The sequence below is a fragment of the Halyomorpha halys genome, unplaced genomic scaffold (genome assembly GCF_000696795.3).
Source record: "Halyomorpha halys isolate HHAL.00 unplaced genomic scaffold, Hhal_1.1 Scaffold1102.1, whole genome shotgun sequence".
Taxonomy (NCBI): Eukaryota; Metazoa; Arthropoda; class Insecta; order Hemiptera; family Pentatomidae; genus Halyomorpha; species Halyomorpha halys.
In genome coordinates this window covers 410,592-418,808 of record NW_027109254.1, presented here as the reverse complement: position 1 = coordinate 418,808, position 8,217 = coordinate 410,592, and the positions used below count along the sequence as shown (strand labels likewise).

The following is an 8,217-nucleotide window of genomic DNA, read 5'->3' as shown; positions in this document are numbered from 1 at the left end:
TTTAGTAAAAAATTGCCAGTCTCAAGAAAGAATTTTAAGATTATAAATAAGTATTTAATTTTGTTTATCCTAAAATATCCTAATGATCGTAACATTAATATCATTTCAGATTTATCTCTTTATGATAATATTTTCCTAATAATATATTCTCTACTCTAATGCCCCAAGTATCGATACAGTTATATGGAACCTATTGGAACTGATACAAGTTACCTTTGCCTTTAAATCCCCCCTTAACGTATCTTAAGAAAACTAGAGTAGCTTTCTCTGTTTACGGTAAGAGGAGGAGGAGGAATCAATACATAAATAATAGATTGTTTGCTGACCTTTCTCCTAGCAGTCTGGGCCACTTAAGGTTTCTGTAAGTTTGATAATAGTAGGTACATTAAAAACACAGAATTTTCATGAAAGATGACGTTATAAAACAATACGGCGATCGATATTGTCCCCCATTATTTGTATAAATAACATATAAGCTTTAGTTTTAGCTGCATATTTTTTATTCTTGAAGGAAAAATTGTATTTTTCTTAAGTCTTTAAGTTTAAATTTGAAAATGTACAAACCTTACCAGACACATTCAGTAAAACTATTATTTAATCACTAAGTGGACACAACTATTTTGTCAAATACTGCAATACAAAATTAACCAGTGGTAATTTTTAGTTACAGCATGGTGTGTTTTAATGTAATATATACTAAAGTTTACAAAAAAATAAAAATTGTAAGGCTTAAAAAAAAAATTCCATAAGACGTTTCTTGTACAACGGATATAACAAATAAATTAAATATATGTCGACTAAAACCTATTACACATCAGAAAACCTTCATCTGAGAGTTATTTTGAGTATCAAGTTTATATTTCATAATTAATTATACTTTAATAAATGATAGCTAATGTATTATTGACACAGAATAACATTGAAGTGAAAGCTAAGACCTGAAATGATTGTGTGGTAAGCAGGCAATGTTGTGGGTTTGGGTTGTGTGGGAGATTGATTTGATGCGTTATTGAGTTGATGCGAATAAATTTGAAATAATGAATTTTGAATCTTTTCTGCTCAAAATTAATATAATAATTACTTTTTCCTGATTATATTCTGAATATGAATCATTCATGCCCACCGTAAATATTTTATAATTGCACTCCTTTAATGTTTGAATATCATGTAAGCGGTAAGCAGTGGCTATTGTGCGAAGGACTTTGGACTGTACGGATAGAATTCGTTTGATATGGGAATTTTTAACTGTCCACCACCGTTCTATTCCGTAATTCCAGACAGGTTATAATAATTATTTATCAATATACCATAATATTTATTTATTTATTTTTAACATTAAAAAAAAATAATCAATTGAATTCACGAGAAGATGGAAAGCTAGTCTTGAAGGGTATACTTGTTGTGTATCATCTTAATGCATGATACACAACAAGTATAACAAGTAGACACAATATAACACAAAACTTACGTTAAATAGTTTTCCAGATATAGCTTTTTAAAAAGCAATATTTCATAAAAATGTTGTATAGGACGTACTAAAAGATCAGTAGTTAGTCAATTTATTTTGAAAAATTTATATCTCAAAAACAATTCGACGTCAGATGTCTATTAGCAATCAAATTAAAGCTAGTTTAATGAGCTATAAAGTAGTTTTTGATGTTTATCTTCGTAGGAGTAATAGTTTACATGAAATTTGCTAAAATAAATTGATTTGTAGTTGTTCGGACAAATTTTCATTTGCCAAATTTATATTCACATGTGAATATCATAAAAACTACAACCCCTACGAAGATAAGTGTCATAAACTACTTTATAGTAAGTTAAATTTTCTTTATTTTGAGCGTTGGCAGACATATGTGTGTATTATGGATCTAGAGATATATTTCTTGAAATACCCAACATTTTATACGAACAACTAGAAATTAACATTTTGTGAGCTTATTTTGTCAAGTATCATAAAAACTACTACTCCTGCAAAGATAAACATAATTTACTATCTTGTAGTAAATTAAACTAGCTTTAATTTGAGCGCTGGTAGACATCAGTACGTTCAATGGTTTCAGAAATAAAGTTTTTCATAAATCAAATTTATTGTCGGAACAACTATAAATCAATTTATTTTAGCAAATATCATGAAAACTACTATTCCTACGAAGGTGAAGGTCATAAACTTCTTTATAGTCCATTAAACTAGCTTTAATTTGCATGCTAATATACAACTGTACGTCACATAGTTCCTGAGATATAGATTTCTCAAAATAAATGAACTAACTACTAACCTTTCGGTATATTTTTAAGAAATTTTGCTTTATAAAAATCTATATCTCGAGAACTATTAGACGTAAGTAGCTCTTTTAGGGATAATATTTCAGCAAATTTACTCTTCTTTAAATAATTTTCTCTTAGATTTTCTCTTAGAGTGTTGTTGGTAGTTTTTAAGATACAGAGCTCCGAATGAAAAATCAATGTTTTTTTAAGGTTTTGAAACAGCTGCCATTTTTAATCCCCCTATCTATACTTGGCAGACTCATCAATTTTGACTAGTAATTATACATAGTTTTTATTGAAGTAATCAAAAATTAGGGTGAGATAACAACCTTTTTTCTTCCCGGCTCTTGTACTATATGGGCTAGAATTGTGGTAGATAGCTAAAAATTTTAACATGAAACGCATTTAGTTCTTTCAGTTTAAAGTCCTTCCAGTAATAGTCAATGCTTCATGCTCATCATGGGTTTAATATATTCCATTTGTCTCAAACCTTATTTAATTCAACTTCACCACATTCCATGAGAAACTCACTCATTATCCTATTCCCTAGCGCAATCCCAATTTTGCTTTACCTCGCAATATAATTAGCAGTTGCCCAGGAAACTGTTGTAAATAATTATGTTGGAGTTCTGGCAGTGGTCAGATTCTCCACTCAAGTCGTGAGTGTATGCGGCTTGCGCACTCTCTCAATCTATACTGGTTTGCAGTAGCAATGACGCGGTTGAGAGAGAAGCGCCGGGAACTTTCGAGGTCCTGTTTTTCTCTTCACAAGTGGAGGGACAAGCTCCGTTCGGAGTTTCTCAGGCTGAATGTAAATATAATATCTCCATAAATATATAAAAATAAATAGTTATTTTACTTTAATTTTGTTTCATTAATTTTTTTCTACATGTTTTTGCCATTTAAATTACATGTCGCTGTAAAAAAAGTGTGAATTCTCTAATCTCTATAATTAATGTCTGAATTTATACGACAGAATGTAAGTAATACACAATGGATAAACAAAAATCATACTGTATCATGACGTTAGAATTATATTAAATAAATAAAGAAAAAGTGTTAAACTGTTAAATCAGACCATTGCAATGACCTTTACTTTCATGAAGCCATGACTTTCTGAAATATCTGGCACGTGTAGGACTGGATCATACAGGCGCAAACGAATGCGTAATTTAGAAATTACGTAACTGAATAACGATTGCTTTTTACTTTTTGGGTACAATTTTAAACAAAGAACCAATGAGAAACTTAAAATTAGATTAAATCTACTAAACCATTATAATTTTTTTCAACCATATTTTCCCTATTATCATTGGACAATGAAAAAAGAGCGAATCCAATAATTTTCATTAGAGTATATAATTTCTTATCCTACCTGCTTGGAAAAATTAATATTTTTGGATAAGAAATCTAAAATATGATTAAATTTTTAAGAACCTGGAACATTTCTGATTGTGTTTCACAGAGTTATGATTGATTAATACTAATGTCTATTCCATTAAAAATTACCGAATTAAAAAAAATCAATGTTAAACTTCATAGATATTACAAGTACCAATTTCGAATCTGTACAAATTCTTAAAAAAGTGTTTAATTTGGGTAGGCAAAAATGTTGTGTGATACATAATATAATATATGATATTAGCAATGTACAAAACAACAAGAAGAATTAATAAATGAGGAATTAAAAATCTTAAATAATGTTTCGTTCGAAAATTAATAATATGCAATTACATCTGCGAGGTTAACCAACAGTATAGCAAAACAAATGAGCCATTGAGAGCAAAGATGGTGTAAGCAATTTTGCCCCCTTTATAATTCATTTTCATTGTAAATAATTTTATATTTATTGAGTGGATTAACCTATCATTCCTAATTAAAATATTTATATGTCTCAAATCTTCAGTTTCAACTTACAGCACATTCATGTTCAACGACTCATATATATTTCTGTGAGTGAAGAAATACGTATGCATTTTTTCAACTCTATTTCTCTTTAAAAATAAATCATTTTTAAATTATAGAATGATTATAAAATGAATTTATGTTCTACTCAATAAATATCGGCATCTACTGTAATACTAAAATGTTTATACCTTAGTCTAATTTCAAAATAAAGAAATACAAACCTTTTTTTCTTCTGTAGATATCCAAGCTCTGTTACTATTGACCTGAAAAATAAAGTAAATTAATAACCTTAACTTATGAATTTAATTATTATTCTACAAGTAAAAAAAAGAAAAGATATAAGGTAGGTTAAAAAAATCCAATAAAAACCAAGTTCAAATTCGGATTCAGCACTCCAAAAATACATTGTGTATAAAATCCAATAAAAACAAAAATTAAAATTTTCGGATTTGGAACCGTTGGAAAGAGAGAGCCTCCTTTAATTCTAGTAATTATAATGAAATATACATTTGTTAGATTTGGAGAAAATAAAATGTCATTTAAATAATGTATTATATTTATCTCAAATTCAAATTGGTCGATTAGAATCCAATTTGTATCATTTGATTTATTTTAACGTCCTTATGATAATATAAAAATTTTAAATTGATTGATTGAATACATTAGTGGCTAGATTTCCCCGATTGATAGAATTTCTTGATTTTAGGACTACAAAACTGGCTTGAGTTTGAAATAAGTCTTTAATGATAATGAAAGAAAAAGGAGTTGATTTCCAGTTTCAGCATACTAAAAAACATAAAAACCCGCCAAGTTCTAAAATAAAATTTTGAAAAGGTTCATTTTGTAGACCAATTTTATTAATACGTGATTCGATTTATACAAGCATACATTTTTAATTTTTTTTATTATTATGCATTTTTGAAATTCGCCATTTATACTTATTATCAACCAGATTGATTTGATGAAGATGAATACATCTAATACATTTTTATCCAGTGACGCAGTGGGAGGGCTGCGCTGGGATCTCGTAGGGTATTACTTTACCCCTCATGCATGAGGGATAGAGTAGGCTCGGGGAACCTTAGGTCGAGATTGTAAATATTCTCTATAATTTAGTTTATATTCATTTTATTTATTTATTTTTATATTTATACTTTATTTTGTTTTTACTTATTTTATTTTATTTATCATTATTATTTTTTTATTTGTTTGGAAGTGTACAATCATTAATTATCACAATTACCCATTGCCCAAATTTGTAGCAGATTATAATATTCTCAATAGATAAAAGTTTGTTATATTATGAAATATGTGGTGTAAATTAAGGGTTTTATTTTAAAATCGAAAACAGCGTACATTTCACAGCGAAAATAACTAAAACTAGATTAATTATTTTTCACACTTTTTTTAAAGAACCATTTCTTCAAGGAAAAAAGTTCTTTCAATAAAATAGTACATTTTCTGCCGCGAGAATGTTATAGCATATCCTGGTTTTTCATATCGTGACTAATTTCGGAATTTAAACCATGGAGACCAATTATTTGAAATGCCAATTTTAAATTTTGTAATGCCACAGACGGTCGAAGGCCACATTGGACAAGGACAACCTGCGGAGGTGTGGTTGGATGTGGGCGGTTTCAGCTACTGTAAGCCATTGGTCATCTGCCCTCAGGTGTTGGCTGTCTTAGTATTAAGTAAGATCAATGCACCAATAGGTAATATTTGAAATGTTCCAACGAAAAGAAGAAAACCTAGGACCGATTTCTGTACTTCGTTCCATGCTTTTAAATATAAATGGATAAATCGATGAATTTTTTTTCTCAATATGTCATAGTATTAACTCTGAAAATATAGTATAATTCATGAACTCAAAACATTTTTGTGGATAAATTTATTTCTTACAAGAATTCACTATTTTTGAGACATGTACCAGAGTACTTAAAACCAGATTTAAAAAAAAAAAATCTTTTAAAGTACTATAACCACTAATTTTATGTTAAATTACACATGTACTGAATAATACCATATGCTGTAGTTTTGAACTGTAATTCAAGTCATAAAATAGTGCTACAACCCATAAAAGTTCCGGGTACAGTGCAGTAGTTACTGAGGACTGTTACTAGTACGCTGTAGTTGGTTAATTACTAAACCAACGGTTGTGCAAGAAAGTAATTTGGGCGGAATCACCCTTAATTAAGGGTACCCACTTCATGAGGCTGGGTGGACCCCAGAGGACTCCCGAACCTACAGGCTTACAGTGAAACAGAACATAATTATCTGCCTCAGCTGGATTCACACCCGGGTCCTTGGAGTTAAAAGCAGTGCCTTACCAATGAGCTACCCGCTCTCACATAAATCCGCCAGGAAGTCTAGTACACAAATTAAAATTAGATATATATAAAATTATGTTTTTTGTAGATTTCTATCCTGGCCTATATCTTTTTTCTATATTTTGTTACTATTATTAAATTTTTAAACATTTAAGCTTAAAGTACATATGCTATATATCTCTCCATATTTCTTTTAAATCTGTAGTAGAGCAATACAATCTAAAATAGATGTTAACAGACTCAAGTGTTTTTCTACAGAATATAACTTTAAAAAAGTTCGTACGATTTCCATGGAACTCGCTAAAAGTCTTCAAAATTATTTAACTTTACATTGTATAATCGATCGCCGAAAAAGAAATTTATAAATATAAGAACATTACTCATAAAGTATGACATTGCATTCTAAATTTTCTACAGTCAATCCAAATTTAATGACGGTTTTGGATAGTTCTATTTTTGAAAATTTTTAAAACGTTTTCTTATGTTAAAGTGTTTGATAATAAATAAGAATTAAAATCGGATTTAAATTCAATATGATAATATATGTATATCGGTAAAATTGTTAAATAATAAAAGATTTCAAATAAATAAGGTGTAAGTGAAATAAAAGCAGAAATCTTATATTTTTTTCCTTTTCACCCTCCAGCTCTTATTTACAAATATTCAGAAAACCCATTTGTATGTTTTTTTTTTTTTTTTTATAACAAACTAAATGTATAATAATAACAAAAAGAAGAAAGCAAGAAAGAATAATTTATTAGGCAGAGCAAAAAGAGGTCAAGTTTGTTGAGCCTTCTTGCGCCCTAATTCTACCCCAACGCTGGACCATGGTTCTCAATTAAAGTTCCCTCCCGGGCTAAGTCGGCTGTTAGCAGGCTGGATCCCTTCGGATTCAAATTGGCGGAAGATTCTGAAAACCCAAAAGGCTAAGGGTGAAATCCGTCATTCCTTGATTGAGAGGTCCTGCTTACATATTCCTTTAATTGGTCAACCCAAAAAAAAAAGTTTAATCGAAAAAGTGCCCAATATTTTCTTTTTAATTAATCTAATCTAATTTTTCTCTGAACTGTTAAAAAAAATATTATTGTATTCTAAAATAATCTTTAAAAACAATATTCAAATTTATGATTTTTGATTTTACTTTTATTCAGTAATTTTAAATGCGCGATGCAGTGATTTGCCGTGGGTCCGAAGAGTGCCTGGTCCATATCGGTGCGGGTTCGATTTGCACGTGAATGAATCAATATTTGCCCCAAGGCTGCCATCAAAGGATGAAAAAGCCCTTTCACCGTTCTATCACAAACACGACTTCAAACTTGAATCATGTATCGGTAAATGTTTGGAGAAAAAAAATATTGGATTCATAATATATAATATAAACGAGAAAAACATGAAATAAAAATGAAAATATTTTAAAATTGACTTATTTAGAACTAACTGTCTTGTGGTGTTAATTAACTTATAAAAAGAAAAATAGCAAAACTTATGCAGCACTTTCAAAAAACAAATAATCCAATAGTAAAACTGAAAAAGGTATAATAGTAAACTTTTTTTTTTTTTTTTTTTTATTATTTATTTATTGTAATTTACAACTGTACAAAATAATACAACAGGTAAATATGTAGTATGTTTCATATACACTTGAAAATCTTGGGAAGGAACCACCCATTGGTGGTACTTCAAACATTAATTTAAACTAGAAGGTCCCGTG

At 29.2% G+C, this 8,217-nt stretch overlaps 1 long non-coding RNA gene across 1 annotated transcript in view; it reads right to left on the bottom strand.

Moving 5' to 3' along the window:
• Positions 1-8,217, bottom strand: part of LOC106688314 (uncharacterized) — a 205,420-nt gene that overhangs the window by 141,411 nt on the left and 55,792 nt on the right. Inside the window, exon 2 of the long non-coding RNA XR_001344306.3 lies at positions 4,398-4,439. This is a non-coding gene — a long non-coding RNA (uncharacterized lncRNA). The remainder of the gene's footprint in view (positions 1-4,397; positions 4,440-8,217) is intronic.